The 23,458-nt window shown below is 37.5% G+C and overlaps 1 long non-coding RNA gene across 1 annotated transcript; it reads right to left on the bottom strand.

The window, feature by feature from the left end:
• Nucleotides 1–14,287: 14,287 nt before the first annotated feature.
• Nucleotides 14,288–17,121, bottom strand: LOC311297533. The gene is made up of 3 exons (XR_014628824.1): nt 16,999–17,121; nt 15,283–15,404; nt 14,288–14,978 (listed from the first exon to the last, which is right to left on the bottom strand). It is a non-coding gene; the product is annotated as an uncharacterized lncRNA (long non-coding RNA).
• Between the last annotated feature and the right edge of the window lie 6,337 nt (nt 17,122–23,458).

Genomic DNA, 23,458 nt, shown 5'->3' with positions numbered 1-23,458 from the left:
GGCCACTAAATTTATTTTTTTTATCAGAATTTTATTTTTTTTCCTCAAATCCTCAGTGGGTTGGGTAGGCTGTCAATAAATGCATTCCAGATGCACAGAACACATGTGCTGACAACATCCACTGAAAAAAAAATACTCTTAAAACATATTTCTACATGATTTTGCATCAATTTAATGAAAAAAAAAGTAGGCAGAAAAATTTAATGCAAAAAAAATTTTTTTTTCCAATATTTTCATCATTACTTCAGTCAATATGTCATTCTTTTCACCAAACAGTATACTCATTCCACAGAAAAGAAAAAAAAATCCACCCAAAATCAATGGACCTGTGATTTCACTATTAGTTGATCAGCAGGCTCAGAACCTCAATAGAATTTTAGGCTACTTTCAAAATTCTGAAAAACATGCTGGATATTTAACATCATGGCACACTTACGTACACACATGTGATCATAGTAATTTGAATGAGTTTGTTTGGAACAACCAATAGTAACCAATGGTTACCAATGGACTTTGAAGCTGCTCATCATTGTCTGTGGTAAGTGACAGTGACTTTAGTGAATACCGGTAGGTCTGCCCCAGTGTTTTGGGAAAAGAATAGTAATATGGATATTGTAATGGTAATTAACTTAAAGGACCACGCCCATTTTCAAACAAGTATATTTCTGATGATTCCTCATCCCAAACGTATCCCTGTAGCAGCAACATTCATTCTCTACTAGTTTACTTATCTAGCTTTAGCCGTTTTAGCTAATTTCTGTGGTTTCTTTAAACGGCCATAACTCCTAACAGGAATGGGGTAGAGACTTTTTTTTAAATGCTCAGAACAGTGTTAATTTCGTTGACACTATAATATTCGTCATTATTTTCGTCAACAGCATTTTTTTGTCATTGACATTGACAAAAGTTTCAATACATTTTCTGCAGTTACTGCAGATGTCACTGCAGTTAAATCTGTGTCTGTATTGCATGTTCAAACTTTAAAAATGATTCATATTAACAGGTTAATTAATAGATGTTTTCTCCGGGAGTATATAATGGGTTTGGAAATTTTAGAGAAATTCTAAATTAATGCATTGCAATTTAACTAAAACCATTAGATTTTAGATTTAGTCGACTAAAATCTTATTGTATTTTGTCGACTAAAACTAGAGTAAAACTAAAACAATTCAGATGACTAAAATATGAGTAAAACTAAAACAATTCAGATAATTAAAATATGACTAAAACTAAAATGGCATTTTAGTCAAAAGACTATGACTAAAACTAAATCAAACACTGGCTCAGAATCTTATGCTTTACGAGAGGTATGTGTCCTATATGTCCATTTTGCTTTGACTGGAATTTGAGAAATTGCGAAAATTTCAACTGGACTTGCTAGGTAAAGAAATAGAAATGAGAATAAATGCTGCTACAGGGATACGTTTGGAGCGAGAAATCATTAGAAATACACTTATATGAAGGCTGGTGTGGTCCTTGAAGTGTTTTTCATGTCAGACAGATAGTAGGCTAGTAAGGATAACTAAAGGTTGCACTAAACGTTAGCTTCCATTAGCAATTAGCTACATGGACAGTTGTTACGTTAAGGTTTAGAAAAATTGTAGCTAGTTAGCTTGTGGCATGAATGGCCACACAAAAACGATATGTAGCTATATTGGATATCAGACTGTACACAATAATTAACAATACAAATGTTCTGTAAGATGTAAACATACTATATATTATGCATAGTTTGTTTTTCTATATAGTACTGTACAGTATATAGAGTGAGTGATTTGTCAAAAGTTAGTTAGCTAGTAGTGTCAAACATCTAGATTTCTTTCACCAGAATACACAATATTTCCCATTTGCAGATTTGGTTCTGATCTTATTGGGTTTGCTGTGTAGGAAAAGTTAGCAAGAAGAGAAGGCAGCAGAGGATTGGAAAGGACAGTAAAGAGTAGTGGAGAGTGGAGGATTGAACAGAAGAGAAGAGAGGAATGAGGAGAAGAGTGAAGAGGACAGGAGTGGACTGAACAAGAGAGAAGAATAGTGGAGGAAAAAAGAGGAGTGAATTGACCAGGAAAGAAGAGTGGAGTGGAGTGGAGTGGAGTGGAGTGGAGTGGTATGAAGAGGAGTTGATTGAATCGGAGAGAAGAGGGAAGAGTGGAAGAATGGAGAGGAGTAAAAGAGGAGAAGAGTGGAGAGGATAGGAGAGGAGAGAAGAGTGGAGAGAAGCGGAGTGGATTGGAGAGGAGACTAGAGAGTGAAGAGTACAGGAGTGGATTAAACAAGAAAGAGAAGAGTGGATGGAATAGGAGTGGAGATGGTAGAAGAGTGAAGAGGAGAGGATTAAACGAGAGGAGAAGTGTGGAGGAGAAAGGAGAGGGGAGAGGAGTGAACTGAACAGGAGAGGATAAGAGTGACGAGGAGAGAACAGGAGAGGAGTGATGTGAATTGGAGAAGAATAAAGGATGGAGCCTGAGTTCTCAACCAAGCAGCTGGAGAGAAAGCTGCTCAGTACCAACTATACTGCTTGCATAATATGTCAGAAAACAGACAGTGACTCTGGTCCTCTTCAGAAACTGACAAATCACGGCTACCCTGTTGTAACCAACAGAAAGGATGATGTCTCATACAGACTTGACAATCAGATGAAAGCTCAATGTGACTTTCTGGGGAGGAATCCTTTGTGGCACACACAATGTCGTGCAAAGTACACAAATCATAAAACTGTTCACCAGAAGAGGAAAAAAGTTGAAAAGCCAGAAGGGACTTCATTTGAAGCAGAACTTAATCCAGAGAGAGACAGCAGCAGGCCTGCTAAAAAAAAAAAACACGGATGTCAATGCCACAGCCCATCAAACACAAGGAAGAGTGCTTCATTTGTGGAAGAGCATGCATGACCAGAGGGAATAATCCCTAATTTTGATCGCCACTTATGACAGACAGAATGCAGTATGGGAAAAAGCAAACAAACTTGAAGATGAAGAGATACTACACAATATTTGTGGTCCTGATGGAAACAGGTGTACTGATATGATTGTTGAGGACTTCCGATACCACAAGGAATGCATGACCAACTACATGACAAAGCATCTTCGTTCACAGGAAAAGACTAGTACTGCAGGACCAACGTAAGCAGGCCCTGAAGGAAGCAAGAGAAGCCAGAACAGCTCAAGCCAGTGGAAGTCACCAGATGCCTGGAAGTATGACTGAAGACCCGTCACTGCAGGAAGAGATATCATACCTGGAGGCATCCCGAAGAGAGAGCTCTAACCTGTATAACCACCTGGCATGGATGATAACAGATGCATCTCCAGAGTTAGGTGAGGACGGCCGAGTGAAAGTCAGTCCAAACCAGCAAGAACAAGTTCTAAACCTTGCCCAGGATGACCCCACACCAAAGGTTAGTTTACCTCTACTGAATACCCACCAACCAGCCTTTGAATCTTCTCAGTCTTTTCAAACCAAGGAAAGCCACCTCAGTCTAAAAGATCATCAAAAGAATCGCTCCCTGGTTGGAGTTGAAACAGAGCCTAAGCTTCCTGTGTGTCTAGCAGAACCTCTTGACCACCTGAGCATCCTCTGGCATTTAGTGCATAGCTGCCCTACTGTACTATTGGAGGACCTGAAACCAAGTTGCGCTGCTCCAACATGGAGTTCATTCTAAGCATTTCTCATCCCAGATACCATCCACCATCAGTTTCCCAAAGTCACCAACAAACCCATATGTGGTTGAACAGTCTGTTCAGTTCTGCATGGATGTGTTGAGAAAACATGGTCAAGAGTATGCCATCATCACATGTGACCAAGCAATCTATGAGGTGGTGCTGAGTCTGTAAAAGAAGAACAAAGAGAAGTATGCCAAACATATCTTGCGCATGGGTGGCTTCCATATTCCTCAGAATTTCCTTGGAGCCATTGGGCATTTGATGCAGTCCACTGGAATCGAAGACATCATGGTCGAGGCTGATGTCTGTCTCTGTGGAACATCAAACAAAATCATCAGTGGTAAAGACTACTATGCAATGCTGCATGCCCACACTATGGTGTATGCAGCCATGTTTGCTCTACACTGGGAAGCATTTGCCAGACCGGTGTACACCTGAGTACATGTGTGTGCTGGATATGGTAATGATTCTTAGATGGTTCATCCATGCTGGCGGAGCTGCGATCCTGTACAAGCGCTTCAAAAGACGCAAACGAGGGAAACGCGCGGGCGCGCTCGTGAAGTTTCGACAGCGCGGATTCAGGACTCCGCTGTCGAGCATTCACTTGGCAAATCTCCGTTCTCTAGCAAATAAAACAGACGAACTACTACTTCTCACCCGCACAAACAAGGACTTTTCAAACTCGGCTGCTCTTTGCTTCACAGAAACATGGCTGAACGGTTCCATACCGGACAGTGCGCTAAATCTAACGGGCTTCCAGCTGTTCAGAGCGGATCGCGTCGCCGAGTTAACTGGGAAAACGAGAGGCGGTGGATTATGTTTTTATATCAACGAAGGCTGGTGTTCAGATGTGACAGTGTTGACGAAGATGTGCTGCCCTAATTTGGAAGCTCTCTTCATTAACTGTAAGCCTTTTTATTCGCCGCGGGAGTTTTCCTCATTTATTCTGGCGAGTGTGTACATCCCCCCTGACGCGTGTGTGAGCGCGGCATTGCAACAGCTGGCTGATCAGATCACACAAACAGAGCAAAGTTACCCGGACTCTTTCACTATCATTCTCGGCGATTTTAATAAAGCTAATCTCACCCGTGAACTGCCTAAATTCAGACAGCACATCACCTGCCCCACCAGGGACACTAACATACTGGACCATTGCTACACTGCTTTAAAGGACGCATACCACTCTGTCCCCAGAGCAGCTTTGGGACTCTCTGATCATTGTTTGGTTCATCTTCTCCCAGCCTACAAGCAGAAACTTAAATCTGCTAAGGCAGTTGTAAGAACTGTAAAGAGATGGACCAGCGAAACAGAGCAGGTCTTACAAGGTTGTTTTGACTGCACTGATTGGAGTGTTTTTGAGGCTGCAGCCACTGATCTGGATGAGCTCACTGACACTGTGACATCTTACATCAGCTTCTGTGAGGACATGTGTGTCCCCACTAGGACTTTTTTAACATATAACAACGATAAGCCATGGTTCACTGCAAAACTAAAACATCTTCGTCAGGCCAAAGAGGATGCCTACAGGAGTGGGGACAGAGCCTTGTACAAACAGGCCAAATACACACTGACAAAGGAGATCAGAGAAGCTAAGAGGAGCTTCTCTGAAAAGCTGAAAAGCCAGTTTTCAGCTAACGACCCTGCATCAGTGTGGAAAGGCCTGAAAGCCATCACCAGCTACAAAACACCATCCCCCAACACTGTTGAGAATCAACGACTGGCCGACGATCTCAATGTATTTTACAGTAGATTTGAAAAGCCTGCTCTCACACCCCACACCCGCTCTGACCGTCTCTACACACAACCATCAACACCCCCCTCCCTCCCCCATACTGCTTCTCAGCCTGCACCTCAGATCAGTGAGGAGGATGTATGCAGAGTCTTCAGGAAACAGAAGATAAGGAAAGCCAAAGGCCCAGACGGTGTCTCACCAGCCTGTCTCAAAGCCTGCGCTGTCCAGCTGTCATCCATCTTCACACTGATTTTCAACAGATCACTGGAGCTGTGTGAAGTCCCCTCCTGCTTCAAACACTCCACCATCATCCCGGTACCCAAGAAACCTAAAATCTCTGGACTTAACGATTACAGACCTGTTGCTTTGACATCTGTGGTCATGAAGTCATTTGAGAGACTGGTGCTGGCCTACCTGAAGGACCTCACTGGACCCTTGCTGGACCCCCTGCAGTTTGCTTATCGAGCAAACAGGTCTGTGGATGATGCAGTCAACATGGGACTGCACTACATCCTCCAACATCTGGACAAACCAGGGACTTATGCAAGGATCCTGTTTGTGGACTTCAGCTCCGCTTTCAACACCATCGTTCCGGATACCCTCCTGAATAAACTAACCCAGCTCTCTGTGCCCTCCTCCATCTGTCAGTGGATCATCAGCTTCCTGACAGGCCGGCAGCAGCTAGTGAGGCTGGGAAAAGTCACATCTCGGACCCTTACCATCAGCACTGGTGCCCCCCAAGGGTGCGTTCTCTCCCCACTGCTTTTCTCCCTCTACACAAATGACTGTACCTCCAAAGACTCCTCCGTCAAGCTCCTGAAGTTTGCAGACGACACCACAGTCATTGGCCTCATCCAGGACGGTGACGAGTCTGCTTACAGACAAGAGGTTGAACAGCTGGCTGTCTGGTGCAGTCATAACAACCTGGAGCTGAACACGCTCAAAACTGTGGAGATGATAGTGGACTTTAGGAGAAACCCCCCTGCACTCCCCCCTCTCACCATCATGGACAGCACTGTGACAGCAGTGGAGTCATTCAGGTTCCTGGGCACTACCATCTCTCAGGACCTGAAGTGGGACAATCACATTGACTCCATTGTCAAAAAGGCCCAACAGAGGTTGTACTTCCTTCGTCAACTGAAAAAGTTCAACCTACCACAAGCGCAGATGACTCAGTTTTACTCAGCTGTTATTGAGTCGGTTCTGTGCACTTCTATAACTGTCTGGTTTGGGTCAGCCAGCAAATCAGATATAAGAAGACTACAACGGACTGTTAGGACAGCTGAAAGGATCATTGGTGTACACCTCCCCAACCTTCAGGACTTGTACAATGCCAGAGTGAAGAAACGGGCAGGGAACATCATCACAGACCCCTCCCACCCCGGCCAAAACCTGTTTGCACTTCTGCCGTCAGGCAGACGTTACAGATCTCTGCGCACTAGAACATCTAGGCACAAAAACAGTTTTTTCCCCCATGCTATCTCCAGCTTAAACAGCTAAAACAGCTGCTGTATAATTCATTCAGTACTTGAGAGAGAAGCAAGAGGTTTTTTTTGTGTAAATACATATACAAATTTTATTTATAGAGCTGTACACACAATGCACAAAACTGTACATAACCGTTTCAGATGTATACTATAACTATTATTATTGTTTATTCTATTTATTTATGTTCTCATTTAAATGCCTGTTCTAATGTCATATATGTATGTATGTACCAAGAGCTCCTGTAAAAACCACAAAAAATTCCTTGTGTGTTTGTGCACACTTGGCGAATAAAGCTCATTCTGATTCTGATTCTGATTCTGATTCTAAGCGTGCAGGTCTGTGGGATGAACATCTGGCTGAAGTGGAAAAGATGTTACCATACCTTGTAGCTGCTGGCCACTACAAGTACGTATCCTGCCTACCCCACCACCTACAAGCTATGAGAAGCTTGCCTACACTGGCGCCAAACGTCTATAGGGAATTCAAGGATGGGAAGTTCACTGTACGTCAAACAGAAGGACAGTTCAATGTTGTCTGGACAGACATGGCACTTGAAAAAACCTACAACCGTGATACCAAGACAAAACTCTTCACTGGCATCAGTCAGCAGCCAGCGGCCATCGAGAAATACTTGAAAGCTCTTCCAGTTCTGACAGCTGTGTCAGAGCAGACAAAGGTTATGGCACACATGGATGCGGATGACACCAAACACCATGAGGACAAGGACAGCCAAGGTGCAAAGGAGGCAGAAGGTGTAAGGAAAATAACAGATGTCATCAACAACCAGATGATCAATCCTTTCACATGTGAAGAACAGGAGCTGATCAACATTTCAACAGGCCACAAAGCCACATCTGCTGACTCACACGTCTCACTCTGGCACTTTGTCTGGTCTTGTTCATGAGTAAGGAGGACTCACCTTCCCATCTGCACTTACATCCTATGAAGTGTATGATACGTATGTTTGTCTCCCGTCCTGTTTCTCCAAGTCTCTATCGTCTTCCTGATCTCCTTCATCTTCTCCTTCCTTTTTCATTGTATATTTCCAAATAATGGAAAGAAATTCAACACCTGACTCAGACTGAGATTGGATTCAGCTATTTCTCAATATTTCAGTGATCTGATACTTAAAAATGCTTATCAGTTGTTTTAGTATATGTTTTATTTTGAGCTGCTGATGTTGCAGAAGTAAAGGCTTTATACTATATTTAAGGTTTGGAACATTAGGTCTTCATTTATGTCATGCTGTGTTTAAGGATTTTTTTTTTTTTTTTAAACAGAAAGATCCTTGATTTTTGTGTGGGTAAAGCTTGTATGAAAAGAAAATGTAAGAATTTTAGACACATTAACTGACTACATATTTTATGAAACCAACATGAATATAGTCACAACATACGGATGTTGTGCTTATTGTGTTTAAAAATGTGACTACAGATCGGACAAAAGGATGTTAGCAATTGTTAAAAACTGTCAAACATTTCAAACATGCATTTTAGTCTGGGGCTAGACTTAAGCCTCGTCTGTGGGAATTCTGTTAAAATGTAAAAAGCAAAACAGCTTTATATTATTTAATAGACCACAAATAAAGAGAAAGGGATTGTGGGTGCTGGCGTCTTTATTCCACATGAAACACCCATCATATACAAATTACCACACCATTCCTTAAAGGAACACTCCACCGTTTTTTGAAATAGGGCTTATTCACCTTCTTTCCTACATTTAGATAGGTGGGCAAATGCATTTTTGTCTCAGTGCATGCATTGTTTTAGTTTGACAGGGTCGGCGCTAGCTTAGCTTAGCATAATGAATGGAATCCTTTGTTGCCAGCTAGCATGTCCTGAGTAAAAGTGATATAAAAAAAAAAAAAAAAAAACACCTAATTACTTCTTGTGGCCTGCGTATTCACAACAAGTACAAATAGCGATGCAGATTAACACTAGGCGATTTCTTATGCAGATATTGACTTGGGACTATATTAAGGGGAAGCACAGGCGAAGCACTGCTACTTGGGCGCAGAGATATCACGCCCAAGTAGCAGTGCTTCGCCTGTGCTTCCCCCTAATATAGTCCTTAATATATAAGTCAATATCTGCCTAGGAAATCGCCTAGTGTTAATCTGCATCGCTATTTGTACTTGTTGTGAATACGCAGGCCACAAGAAATAATTAGGTGTTTTTTTTTTTTTTTATATATATATATATATATATATATATCACTTTTATTCAGGACATGCTAGCTGGCAACAAAGGATTCCATTCATTATGCTAAGCTAAGCTAGCACCGACCCTGTCAAAATAAAACAATGCATGCACTGAGACAAAAATGCATTTGCCCACCTATCTAAATGTATGAAAGAAGGTGAATAAGCCCTATTTCAAAAAATGGTGGAGTGTTCCTTTAACAAATGCACTTAAGTTTATACAATCTGTTACTGCCATCTGCTGGACTAAATCATTACTCATTACTATTAGACTCATTACATCAGTTTAAAAACAAAAAACAAAAACTGTTTTACATCATTAACATCACATAATTATCAACAATTCACACCAGCCCAATGCAAACAGCAATCAATAACAATCCACTTTACAAGGCATACAATTCTCTCTTTTTTTCTTCACAAACCTTTCTTTTTCTTTCTTTCTTTCTTTCTTTCTTTCTTTCTTTCTTTCTTTCTTTCTTTCTTTCTTTCTTTCTTTCTTTCTTTCTTTCTTTCTTTCTTTCTTTCTTTCTTTCTTTCTTTCTAACCCGATTAGATCTCTGTAAGAATGAAATGTCAGTCTTTGAACATCAATCCATTACTGCGATCTGCAGGACAGAGGCAGACAGTCCTGATCTATGGGAATGTTTCCTTCTCCTTTACAAGCTGTCGCACAAGACAGAGTCGAGACTTCCTCTTGTTAATGTCAGTTTGCTAAAGGTGCACTATGTAACTCCTGTAATACCAGAGTTCTGCAGTTTCAGAGAACCTGCATTTCTAGAACCCTGTTTTTTTCTTTCAGCAGTTTCAACTATTCTATAGCACTTACTATTCAATTCTAACCTAACCAACTACTAACCCATAACATAGTCTACCCATTGGTAACCCTCTTGAAATATTTAAATAGTCTGTGTGAGACTTCAATTAATTAGTCGCAGCGCTGTAAAAACAAGGTAAAATAGCACAGTTGCTTCAGCAAATAGGTTTTTATATGACGTTGAGGATATCGGTTTAGTTAGGAGGTAAGCTACGTTATTTTTTAACGCAATAGAGCATAATATTATTTGCGATGAGCTCTGAGTCTGAACCCTGGTAAAGTGACACATTGATGGCGGTGGCATACTGACGGGGATGTCCATATCGACTCTCTTATAGCTGTTAACATTGTTTAAGGTGATTAATGATTATTATAATGTTTTGGTTTTTTTGAGTAGGTAACCAATCACTTCTCATTTCTCTACTACCTCATTAATAGGGCTTTTCACACTTGAAATAGTGATCACTCTAAAGGCTCAGGTAGGATACTTCATTTTCCGCGTTCCGCTCAAATGTCAGTCGTGTCTCAGATTTCAAAGTATATCAACCGTGGATGAGTTTGACACCTGCATAGGTTATCACTTGCATTTTCACCCTGCTCATAATTTACTCAGGGTTAACAATTAATTCATGGATATCCATACATTGACATTCTAGACCCTGGGTTAACGTTCTTATTTGCATATTTGTAAATTAATTGTCATTGATTAAACGAACACAGCAAACAACCTGTTTACATGAGGCTCTAGCATTGTGCATCCTCATAACAGAGTCCGACTGCTGTCAAGTTTTTCCTGAATGGACTTTTCAGACTATAAAGATAGGAATTGAACGCTCTTCTTCACTCCAAAGGATGCGTTTTCCGTCGCCATTTGACATTTTCCACTCAGACATACTGTATGTAGCCGGTGAAGTGGTTACAAGAGGTTCTAATTAGAGGGTTTTTAGGCAGGCACCTGAAAGGAGGCCTCGAGATGGGGTCCGGTCTTATGCAGTGAAGAGTGCTGTCTGATAGCACTTCCTTGACTTTTTTTGCACAGACATGATCTAGGTGAGCAGGCAGGCTAGGTTAATGAGTGAAAATAATGTTTTATTTTTAACATTACATTGCTTTGTTTCACTAAATCAGGGTTATCTAGACACAAACATTGTGGATTTGGCCGATATTGGCAAAAAAAAATCACATGTCTGTATTTTGGGGCTGAATGGTGATATACAGTATATATCTTGGTATTTTCTACCTTTTTATTTAAATGAGAATTCTGTATTTAAAAAAAAAAAAAGTTTTGTTGTATGATTTATTTTTTGTTTATTAAATTGATTTATCTTTTTAAATAGGTTTATTCCTTTTGTATTAATAACTTTTTGTTGAGTATGTGACATTTTTTATGTCACCTTTGCTTTGAGGAAGATTTTGTCCTTATGTTACACATACAACTCAAGCGCTGCATCCAAAATCACATACTGTTTGAGATATATCTGTACCATAGCGCATGGGCATGCTTTTGGAGTGAAGAAGATGATAATAATATAATATAATAATAATTTATTACTGTTATTATTAGGCTACTTTTATTATTAGATTAATATTATTTAATTTGCCCCACCTTATTTTCATATCGCATCACCTCATAAAAAACAATAAAAGATGAGATAGATTAGTTTATGCCTCATTATAAATGTTTTAAAAACATTTAGGTCTATTATACAATGAATTATATAACTACAGTTATATAATAACAGTAATATGTCTGAACACTGCAATAATTAGTCATCAGTGAAAATTATAAAATTACATTTCATCAAAAATTTTCTCTATGTATATGAGCCCATTCACTTCAGTAATTAATGAGAAAAAAAAAAAAATGCTGCCCTCCTCCCAAGATAATATTGTGTATCCCATCATCTACTGCGGTTAAAAGCGCAGTTAAGCACAGTGTAAAAAGTCCTCTTGTTGCTACTTCCTCATTGCTAACTTCTGATTCAAACTATGAGCTTTTCATTTTTCATAGACACTGGAGACAGACTTACTTCTGCTCAAAGAAGTTAATAATACGGGCGAGAGTCTTGATGTCCACAGAGTCTTCAACACTTTCTGTCCAGTCGGGAAGCAGGAAGAGCAGCAGGAGTCCATTCAGAAACACAGTGAACTTCTGAAATCACAAAACACACGCAGAGAAAATCAAAATACACTCATAAATACAATGTGCATAGTTCAAAAATGAACCATTCAAAGTGACAAAAACCTACTACTCCCACTAACACTTGTGTGTTATGAGCCTTTAATGTGACTGACCATGTTGTTTGTGATAAGGAGTGATAAGAGGGAAAGAGGAAGTGGATGAGATTTATTATTAGTGAAGACCAGCCCTCTTCTTTACATTATAGAGTGTGTGTGTATATATTATTTTGAAATTATGTATCTTTTTTAATTTGCATTTGTTTATTTCTATTATTTTTATTATTTCTTGGCAATGTTATTGTTGTCAAAGCATTATTATTAATAATAAAAAGTTTCTACGAAAAGCAAATATGTAGATTACACATTCAAAAAAATTATTTAAAATAATAGACTGTCTAAAATAATTATAATAATAACTATTATTAATGGTAATAATGTAAAAAATGTTATGTATATTTTATGCTTGTAGGTTAAAAAAAATAGTAAAAAATTGCATTAGTATGGATTCAAATTACAATTATTATTTAAAATAGCATTAATTTAATTACATATGAAGAGTTCAGATGCAAAAGCCTCTAAGTGCCATCTGAAATTTTCTTCTAGAATGATAATTTTTATCAAGCTCGTATATTTAAGTTCAGTAATTTCAATTAAATGGCAATGAAAATTACCTATGAATTGTCATTTAAGTGAAATTACTGAACTTAAATATTCGAGCTTGATAAAAATGATCATTCAAGAAGAAAATTCCAGATGGCACTTAGAGACTTTTGCATCTGAACTCTTCATATATAGCCTTATGTGTGTATGTAATATTTTGTTATTTAATTATAATAATGTAATGTAATGTAATAATGTAATCTTAATTTTAAACATTTAATAATTTCAATTATTATTACAATTATTAAAAATATGATAAAATATTAATCGACCAATAATAATATAAGAAATACAAATAATAATAATAATAATAATATAATATAAGATGATAAGATGATAATGTTAAAGATAAAAATAATATTATTTAAAGTATTTCAACATTATTATTATAATATTAGTGAATGGCAGAACATTTTGAGGAGCGGAGAGCAGGGGCCGGTTGCATAAACCTCTGAGACAGTCTTACAACTTAGACATCAATTTATTTTCTTTAAGACTGTTCATATCTTTTTTAAATCAGTTACATAAAAATGTAGATTAGCCTAATTTGATACCAAAAACTAAGACTGACTGCCCCTGATTAACTGCTAGTGGGTCATACTGGAACTTAAAGGAACACTCCACCATTTTTTGAAATAGGGCTTATTCACCTTCTTTCCTACATTTAGATAGGTGGGCAAATGCATTTTTGTCTCAGTGCATGCATTGTTTTAGTTTGACAGGGTCGGTGCTAGCTTAGCTTAGCACAATGAATGGAATCCTTTGTTGCCAGCTAGCATGTCCTGAGTAAAAGTAATATAAAAAATAAAAATAAAAACACCTAATTACTTCTTGTGGCCTGCGTATTCACAACGAGTACAAATAGCGATGCAGATTAGGCTAACACTAGGCGATTTCCTAGGCAGATATTGACTTACATATTAAGGACTATATTAGGGGGAAGCACAGGCGAAGCACTGCTACTTGGGCGTGATATCTCTGCTAATATATTCCCCCTAATATAGTCCCAAGTCAATATCTGCATATATCGGCATCTATTGTCCATATCCCCACACAACATGCTTAATAAACAGCATTATCATAATATCTTTCTCCACGCGCACACCAGCGCCAAATTAACCATGACATGGGATGATGTTACATATCTTTAATCCACAATCGACTGGGTGACGTCACGTGTCACATTCAAGACACTAATAAAAGAAACCAAATGCTGAAGAAAACCAGCACTGAGAGGTGAATATATTTATTCTACAAAAATATGCCTATAAACCTGATGCTCATTGTAAATAATGAAATATAATTTCAAATTTTAGGATTCCAAAAGTTCACAAACTGTTCGACATTCGACATATATGCGACATTTTTTTTATTATTATCAGTCCTTACAGTGGTGTGTAAAATATAATTTTTTTAATATGTTGAAGTATTGTTATTGTTATGTTTTTTATGAAGCCTACTGATGTGCTATTAAGTGCGGTTTGTACTTTTTTTGGCCTTGTAGCTTTTATTTACTGGTACTTTTCCTTTATCAGGGCTTTCAAATTTTTTTATTTGATATAAGCTCATATTCATGATTAGAGTCACTCATATATGGAAAGGCTTATGCAAAGTGTCAGAAGCGAACTAGCTCATCGGTTCATTTAAAGCATCGCTGTCAAACAAGAAACTCAAAACGAGTAAGCATGTGAGATTTATTTTGTTACACATTGTATATCCACTGCTGTGTTTGAATTTGGTTGCCCGCACAGAATACAACCTTTATTGTTACAGCGGTAAAGCGGCACGCGATCAGCAATTTTCTTTAGTTCAGTTCTAAGAGTATCTATAGGATATTTTTTTTGATCCTGTGTGTAGATATGTGTGAAAACAAAGGCTTTAATTCCCTGGTATGCTTTTAATTCATCAAGACCTGGTATAATATCGTTTTTAAGACATCTGTCTATACAGGGAGAGAGTAAGGTGTAGAAAACCGCACATCCATCCTTTTTTTTGTTCATCAAGCGTGTCAAAGGAGAATTATCTAGAGGATACATCAGTAAATGCTCTGAATGTGCATTTCTATGAAACCCTGCAGCGATGAGTTCACTGCCTTCGTAGACATCCATGCTGTCACGTTTTATATCAGGTTTAACTTTTGCTGATGGGTCACAGGTCAGAAAGTTGCTTTCTTTGGGTCTGAATCCGCTTTTGCACTTGCCCTTTGGGACATTGATGGCTACTGCATACTGGCAGTTGTTTTCATAACTGGATAAAAACAAAAACAAAAAAAACAGAATTATCACCATTTACATATGCAAAGTTATTGAGAAATCAAACAAGGATGCTGGGACTGTAACAGACAAACTTTAACAGTAGGGCAAACTCATTGTGGGTCATTTTTATGTGTCTATGCAATCATACAAAAATGTATTTGTGCTGTTAACACATTTAAGTTATGATTACCTATGAATACAGTGAGAACACATTGTCGTTGTTAGCTAATGTTAACAAATACAACCTTATTGTACAGTATTGCCCCTTCATTTCATACAGCAACATGAAAACATACTTGCGATGAAAAAATGTCTGAATCCTGGAAAGGGTGTTAATGTCCACATCTTCATTCATCACACTTTGAATGCAGGAAAGCAAAATAATCCCGAGAAGGATCCTCAAACGCACAGAGAAAACCTAAAAAGAGCAAAAATATAAAATCATCAGTCATAATTCTCCTCTGTGTAATATAGTTATTAGCATAATGGCTAAAGTCTGATCTGAGTCGTGTTCATTTCCCACTCTCCTCTCTGTCACTCCTGTCCTATCAACTGGAGTTTTGACACTAAATTTAAGCAGATTGTGGCTCATCTTCCTCTCTTCTGCTGTGAGTGAGAATCAGTGTTATGCTTTTAAAGGAAACACTGTCATGGACTGTCATAACCCTGACCCAAACCTGCTGTCTCCAGAACAGAACATGCAGTAACATGATGGATATGGACAATATGGAGCAGAGGAGAATAACAGTGTTTATCAGAGAGTTGTTTACAATAGTTAATTAGTCTACATGATTATGAGAGAGATTAAAATCTGACATATTCTACTGCAGGTGTCAAAGTCATTTTCAATTAATTTAGCTTTCAAATTAGCTGAATATTAATCTTTCTTTATAGATGAATGAATAATTATTATATTATATTATTGTATTATAAAATTATTATAATAACTACAATTATTTTATTTTATTATTATTGTGGAATCCGGCTTGTCCCCGTTTGCGCTCTGCAGAGTTTTTCCATTATCAAATCCGTCATGTAAATAGCGAATCCGCCAAGGCACAAGTGCTAGTGGCTTTTAAAGGAAATGGGAGATGAGACTCTGATTGGTTTATTTCACGTTACGCCCAAAACACACTCGTTACTCGTTAAGAGAATAGGGACAACCCTTTTAGACCATACCACCATTTTTCCCGTCATTAAACTAGCAAAAGTGGATTCGGACAAGTGCACTGACTTGCACCGTGCGCTTTAGACCATGCGCTTAGATCCTTAAAATATGACTCTATATTTACATCACATTACACAAGTATTTTTAATAAAAAATACTACTACTGCAGTAGCCTAAGTAATAAATGAGTAAAAAGAAAAAAAATAGTAATGCAAATTTCAAGTAGGCTATTAAGTGGCTTGAGCATTAAACTCTTATTGAACAGCGTAACATTAACCCTTGTTACGTTCCAAAACAAACTATACTATAACTCCTGGTTAGTGCATCCCTTTCATTGTAGTTTTGGCCTGGCCTGAAATTAAAAATTCTAAAATATTAAAACAGCATATTGTTTAAAAATATAATATTATTAATAATAATAATAATTATTATTATTATTATTATTATTATTATCATCATTATCATTATCATGAAGAGTCACAGTAGAATTACTAGGCCTATAATAAATATATTATATATATTTATTATTTATTATATTACACATAATAAATATAATATGTGAGTCTTGTGGAAACAGTATAAAAGGACCGGTTTGACAGTGGGTTTGGTGCATCATGCATGTGAATCATTTGACATTTTTCTCATAGAGAATTTATATTATATTATATTATATTATATTATATTATATTATATTATATTATATTATATTATATTATATTATATTATATTATATTATATTATATTATGCATAAAATGTTAATGCATAACATAAAATTGTTTTTATTATTATTATTTAGTATTAGTAGCCTATAATTTAAAAAAGTACGGTATGAATATGACTTACCATGTTATCTGTTGCTCAGATCAGAAGGTTCAGAGATGTTGAGTGAGTCTGCGGTGAAGCAGGAGTGATGAGGAAGAGGAAGAAGATGCTTTTTATTCTGACACTCGACCAGCCCTCTTCTTCAACACCATGAACAGACCAATTAAAACGGTTCACACTTGCAGCACTGACTCCTTTAATAATGTCACTGAGCATCTTTGTGTGTCTCGCCACGTACGGTGTGTTGGACTTCCTCAAAATTCTCAATAAGAAATAAAACAATTAATAATTCCTAAATATATAATTAATAAAAGAACTCTAAAAACTGTCATGGGTTTCTCCAGTAAAGCGATCCAAGGAAATGGATTTAAGGCAGGCAATTGCCTTGGGCCCTAAATAATGTGCAGGAACATAAATATGAAAATGAATTATGATCTTACATTGTTAATTTAATAATTAACAATGTTAAGTAATTGTAATTGCAGTCACAATGCATACGATACATTTTTTCTTTTCTTTTTTTCTTTTTCACTCCCTCAGCCATTGCATTAGAAACACCCTTGTAGAAGTGTTATTAAATGGATTTACTCCTCAAGCCATTCTAGGTGTATATAACTTTCTTCTTTCAGACAAACACAATCTGAGTTATATTTAACACTGTCCTTGCTCTTCTGCTTTATAATGGGAGTGAATGGAGGGCGAGATTTTGATCCATAATGTCTCAGGGGTTAATAAAGGTTAATACGATGCGTTTGTGTAAGAAAAATGTTTTCTGCGTTTCTGTGTTCGTCAATACGTCATGCGTCGGGTCAAAGGTCACTTTTCCTCCGCAAATCACGGCCGTCTGCCAGAAGCTAGTTATCTAATAAAGTTTTAAATATGGATATGTTTCTTACAAAAACCAAGCACTTTGCTTCAGAAGGCCTTTATTAACCCCCAGTATGGATTATTTTTATGATGAATGCCTTCAAAATCTCGCCCCCCATTCACTACCATTAGGCCTATAAAGGTTGGAAGAACTAGGATATTTTTAAATATAACTCTGATTGTGTTAGTCTGAAAGAAGAAAGTCATATACACCTTGGATGGCTTGAGGGTGAGTAAATCATGGGCTAATTTTTTATTTTTGGCTGAAGTATCCCTTTAGTAAATTTTTTTGTAATTGCCAAAGAAATTTAACACAAAATATAGCATTGTATGTTATTTCTATTTTGTTCTTAGCTTGGGTTCTTTTACAGTCTCGGTTAATAATCTCCTGTTTAACATTCAGTCAGTGTCTTTAAGCCGAAAGGAACGGTTGTCTTTTACACCAATGCCTCTCTGTGACGCCTCTACCTCCAGTGTGAGGATGACTGCTGGATTGGCATTTGTTGTATATCGTGGACTTTAGCTGGTACGATGTCTTTGACTGTGTACAAGTTACCAAAGTAGAATATGCTCTTCTGCTTGATGATACACGTGTCACTGTTAAACACCAGACATGTTTCCACAGCTCTTTCCATCAGGCTTATCAGATTCTGATTCACGGCACAATGTTTCTTCTTCACTGGTCACGAACACTCATGCGGATTATTCTATAGTTGTTCACCTCCAAAACTCTCCTAAACCAGCAAAGCATTTAATTTATGTCTCAGAATAAGCTTGTTCCAGCATAACACTGCCATCACATCTCACTCAGAAAGCATACATTGTCACTGATAACTCATTGTCCTTAAATTAACAACAGGGAATATTACAAAAATGATGAAATTTTTTTTTTCACATTGATCAGTATTTCTTCCTGGAATAAGAATAGCATCTTTACATTTTACAGGCTATACTACAGCAGTTGTAACAAGAATAAATCAGAAACTTTGCACAAAGTAATTTATTTGTGAAAAATAAAAAGTTGGAAAAACAAAATTGGAAATTCCAGGCCTGCAATAATAATTAATCATAAATATGATCAGTGAAATGCGACGTGTTCGATGTGTTGCAGCGCCTTACGGTCCATCTGACACTTATCTCTGTACATGTGAACGATCTGGCAGTTTTTACCAGTTGTTACAGTCGTGTGAAGCCATAGGATGAGACGCACCAAGTATTTAGGAAAATTATTTTCTTTTTTGTCTTTCGTTGAATGTGTGAGCAGGGTAGAAGAAGCTATTTGCCGTGTTGAATGCTTATTTAGAAAAAAATATAGTGAAATAAACGTATAATATTTATAAACGCAATATTTTGCAATATATAGTGCTTTGAGAAACCACCACAATATAACTAGAGATTGGCATGGTTTTATTTCAGTTAGCCTAATAGCTAGTTTGATTTGCATTGAGAGATGATCTTATGGAAAGTACCCCATGCCAAACTCTAGGTATGGTGAAGGCTATGTGATGATGTGGGGCTATTTTAATTCCAAAGGCCAAGGGAACTTTATCAGGATGCATAGTATCCTAAAAAAAAAAAAAAAAAAAAAAAAAACTTAAAAATAAAAATCTGCCTGCCTCTATGGGAATTTAACATAGGGGTGTCCAAACTTATGCACCATGTATTTTAAGGAAGAACATTTATTTATTTACGATACATTATTCATTCACAAAGAAAATTGGTGTCCTTAAAGGTTGGATTTTTCCTAATTTTTTAAATTAAGGCATTAAGTTCAATTTCCAAAAGATGATTTTTTATTCCTCTTTTTAGTCAACTTTAGCATGGGTGTCTAAACTTATGCATAGCACTGTATGTATACATTTGCACATTTTTATTCCTTAATGTACTGTACTGTACAATACACCAAACAACACTTATTAAACTTCTTTTAACTTCTTAAAGCCTTGATTTAAGAATGTTTAAATATTTGGACTGGAAACAAGACAAAAATACTTAGTAAGAAAAGCATTTTTTCAGTGTGTGGTGTGTCTCATCCTATGGTTTCACACGACTGTAACAACTGGTAAAAACTGCCAGATCGTTCACATGTACAGAGATAAGTGTCAGACGGACCGTAAGGCGCTGCAACACATTGCAATTTTGATCACAACTGCTGCTTTCACAAGGCCAGAAAGATCAAGCTGATAAATAGTGTCGCATTTCACTGATCATATTTATTATTATTAACGTTTTTCTGAATTGCTAAAACGCTAAAACCCATTCTCTGAACCAAATTCTCAATAACCAATTTGTTGAATAAATCACTCTTTCTGTAAAACATTAAACAAGTTCATGTAGTTAAAACACTGTTTGCAAATCTCATGAACTCTTTTTGCAAAACTCTAAACACATTCTCACTCTAAAACACATTTTGCACTGTGATGCACTTTTGTTTCAAAACGCTAAACGAAGGCAGGCAAAAGTTAAACACAACTACAACACAGTTGTCATCGTTTACACACAACGACTGTTCACACTTATTTCTAATGATGAGCCCAAACCAACTGTACATCATACAAGTCAGTTCAGAGTGCCAAAATTGTGGCTGTTAATTATCAAGCCTGTTCATTATCAAAATAAAATTTAAAAATACCAAACATATAAAAAGTTACACTGCTCAATTTAATATTATACAATCCGTGCTGACCACTGTGGCACATGTTTGCTCACAATTATTTTTTCCCGTCGATATTGGAATGAGAATTGTGAATGTGAAAGTGAATGAAGTGCAAAGCCTGATTTACATTAGCCTATTACAGTTTTTCTCAATTGCTTAAACACATTTCTTGAGACTCGTATTCTCAAAATAGTGAACACAACATCTCTAACGTCTCACCCAATTCCCCAAACATCCTATTTTCAGGTCAAAATGAAGCTCTACACTCAAAACCATTCACTCTTACTGAAAAACCAAACTTTGCCCTCAGACATCACACACAAGCCCTCACAAACACACACACACACACACACACTACAACATAGTCTTACACACTGGTGCAATAAATTCCAAAACAAAATTTCCAAAACTTGTAAGTTATGTTGCTTGTGTCACAGCTCAAGTTTGGCCGTACTCGTTTCCCAGCCTCCCTCATAGTCATATGGACAAAGACATGGGCAACTAGAGTGCAGTGCTTGTCTCTTTGGCCTTGCCCTTCACCTTCCTCATCCTCTTCCTTCACCTCTTCCTCCAGTCCCATCTACTCCTCCTCCTCCTCCTCCTCCTCCTCCTCCTCATCCTCCTCATGAGAGAGGTGAGCTATGTGAGCCCAACGTTGGTTACTTTCAATTTAGCTTTAAATGAAATTGTTTTGGCCTGTTTAGCTACTAATATTTCTACATTCTTGTTCTGTTCTCAATAAGCTACGGTTAAATTTAAAGATTGAAGGGAACTTAAATAGATGTTTATAGTGTTTATAATGTTTGTGCATATCATTTTGCTTTATGTAGCCGGTATTACCTCTGAATGTAATAAAATAAGACTTATAGCCTATGTGACTTATCTGTTTGTTTGTTCCCCATTACTAGTGTGAGCAGGAAGTATAAAAGGGCGCATCGAGAACATGTCAACCTCTGTTCGTCTTCATGGACTGTTTTGCTGATACTGTGAGTTCTCTGGAAACAAACGCTTCAGGAAGTGTGCCGACCCGTGTAAGAGGTTTCTTACACCTGTGACACTCATGTCCCATGCCTGTGCTGTTTGGGTGAGGAGCACGCGCACTCGGTCCTTGAGGGGGATATGTGTGCGAACTGTGAGCGCTTCTCCATGAAGACGCCCCGCTCTCTTCTTATCAGAGAGTTGTGATTTAGGCCCTTCGCTCCTTGAGCTCTGTGCAGTGCATATCAAGAGCCTAGCTGTTAAAAAAAAAGGCAGGCCTCCTCTTCCTTAAAAGTGTCATCTTGCAGAGGCCTCCATGCAAACAACCTTTCAGGTAGAGCTGGAGAAGTGGTCTCTCTTTTTCCGAGAGGTTTTTAGGCCCCTCGCTCCCTGAGCTCTGTGATAGTTGAGCTAGCTGTCCCCCAAACATGTGTCAGGCCTCCTCTTCTTCGAGAGTCATCCTGCTGAGGCCTCCATGCAAACAGCTTTGCAGGTAGAAGTACAGAAAGGGCCCTCTCAATAACAGAGAGCTGTTCTTTAGGCCCTTCGCTTCCTGAGCAATATCGCGAAAGCAGTCTGCAGCAGTTGTGATAGTACAGAGAGAGAGATGACACACACTCTTTAATCTGCTGCGGACAATTCATGATGTTGCCTCTAATTACTCAATAAAACAAGTGTTGTAAGTGTTGGACTGTTCCCTGCTGGTGGAATGACCAGCCTATCTCAATTCATGCCTAAAGACACATATTTTTCTTCAGCACCTGACCAATTAATACTAGCACATACCTTTTATTTTCTATTCTATACTAGCCTATTCTATTTGTTTTGTTTTTCTGAAGAAACATTTTTTCATGTTTTGTTTTTCCCGCACATCAACCGTGTCAACCACCGTCTGGCCATCTACAAGAGAGCAGCCACACCGATATTCTGGTGTCCCAAGCCCCATGATCCTGGCCAAGGCTGGGAAAAGACTGAAGAGGGTACCCTGGAACCAGTGTGGTCTTGTGGACCTATCCTCCCCACTTCACTCACTGACTTGCTAGAAGAAACAGTCGAGGAGATGGATGGAGATGGTGAAGAAGACGAGGAGCAAGAGGTCGATTATGAAGACCTGCTGTATGATGAATAGACATCATTGCCCTTGACCTTTTGACCTTTGATTAGAATCACTTTTTTCTTTTTCAGTTTATTCTAATAGGGATTTGTTATACCCTATATATACACATATTTGACTATATGAGTGGTTTTCTGTTTTGTTTCAATAAATATAATACCAATATAACGGTTTGAATAGTAACTCCTTATTATGGGAGATGTTCATCTGGACCAACATGTGACAATATTTCAAGTAGGGATCATCAACATTTGCTTATTAGACATCATAAAGACTTATAAAAATACAAAAGTTAGAAAACATATATCAATAGATATATGATAATAGATAATATATATATATATATATATATATATATATATATATATATATATATATATATATATATATATATATATATATATATATATATATATATATAATGTATCATATATCAATATATTAGTAGGGGAGGAGTTCCAGTGATCCAATGTCACCGATTTTTTTTTCTAATTTTTTTTAGTTTATTTGAGTTTTAATGCACCATACATCATCTAATCATGACAATCCTCATATCTATCAATTCCTCATGCAAAGACGAAGAGAAAATGGGCTGGATTGTGTCTGTAGGATGTATTGTTCAGATTCTATGTAGATTTAAAGTTTTCATTTTTCACAGCCGAAAATCAAGCACGGACACAAAAGATGATACAAAAAATCACATATGGGACAATAATTTGCGTGGGGAACATCAAAATTCCTTTTCTAGACACCTTAAGGATTACAAAAAACTAGGTTAAAAAAATATACCTTTCGGGTGCAGGTGAACCCCCCCTTCCTACCCTACTATCCCTTTTCCTGATCCAACTCTCCTCCTTCTTCTATAC

The sequence above is a fragment of the Rutilus rutilus genome (genome assembly GCF_951802725.1).
Source record: "Rutilus rutilus genome assembly, chromosome: 9".
NCBI classification, from domain to species: domain Eukaryota; kingdom Metazoa; phylum Chordata; class Actinopteri; order Cypriniformes; family Leuciscidae; genus Rutilus; species Rutilus rutilus.
Note: the sequence above shows the minus strand (reverse complement) of the source record. Positions and strands in the feature narration are given on the sequence as shown.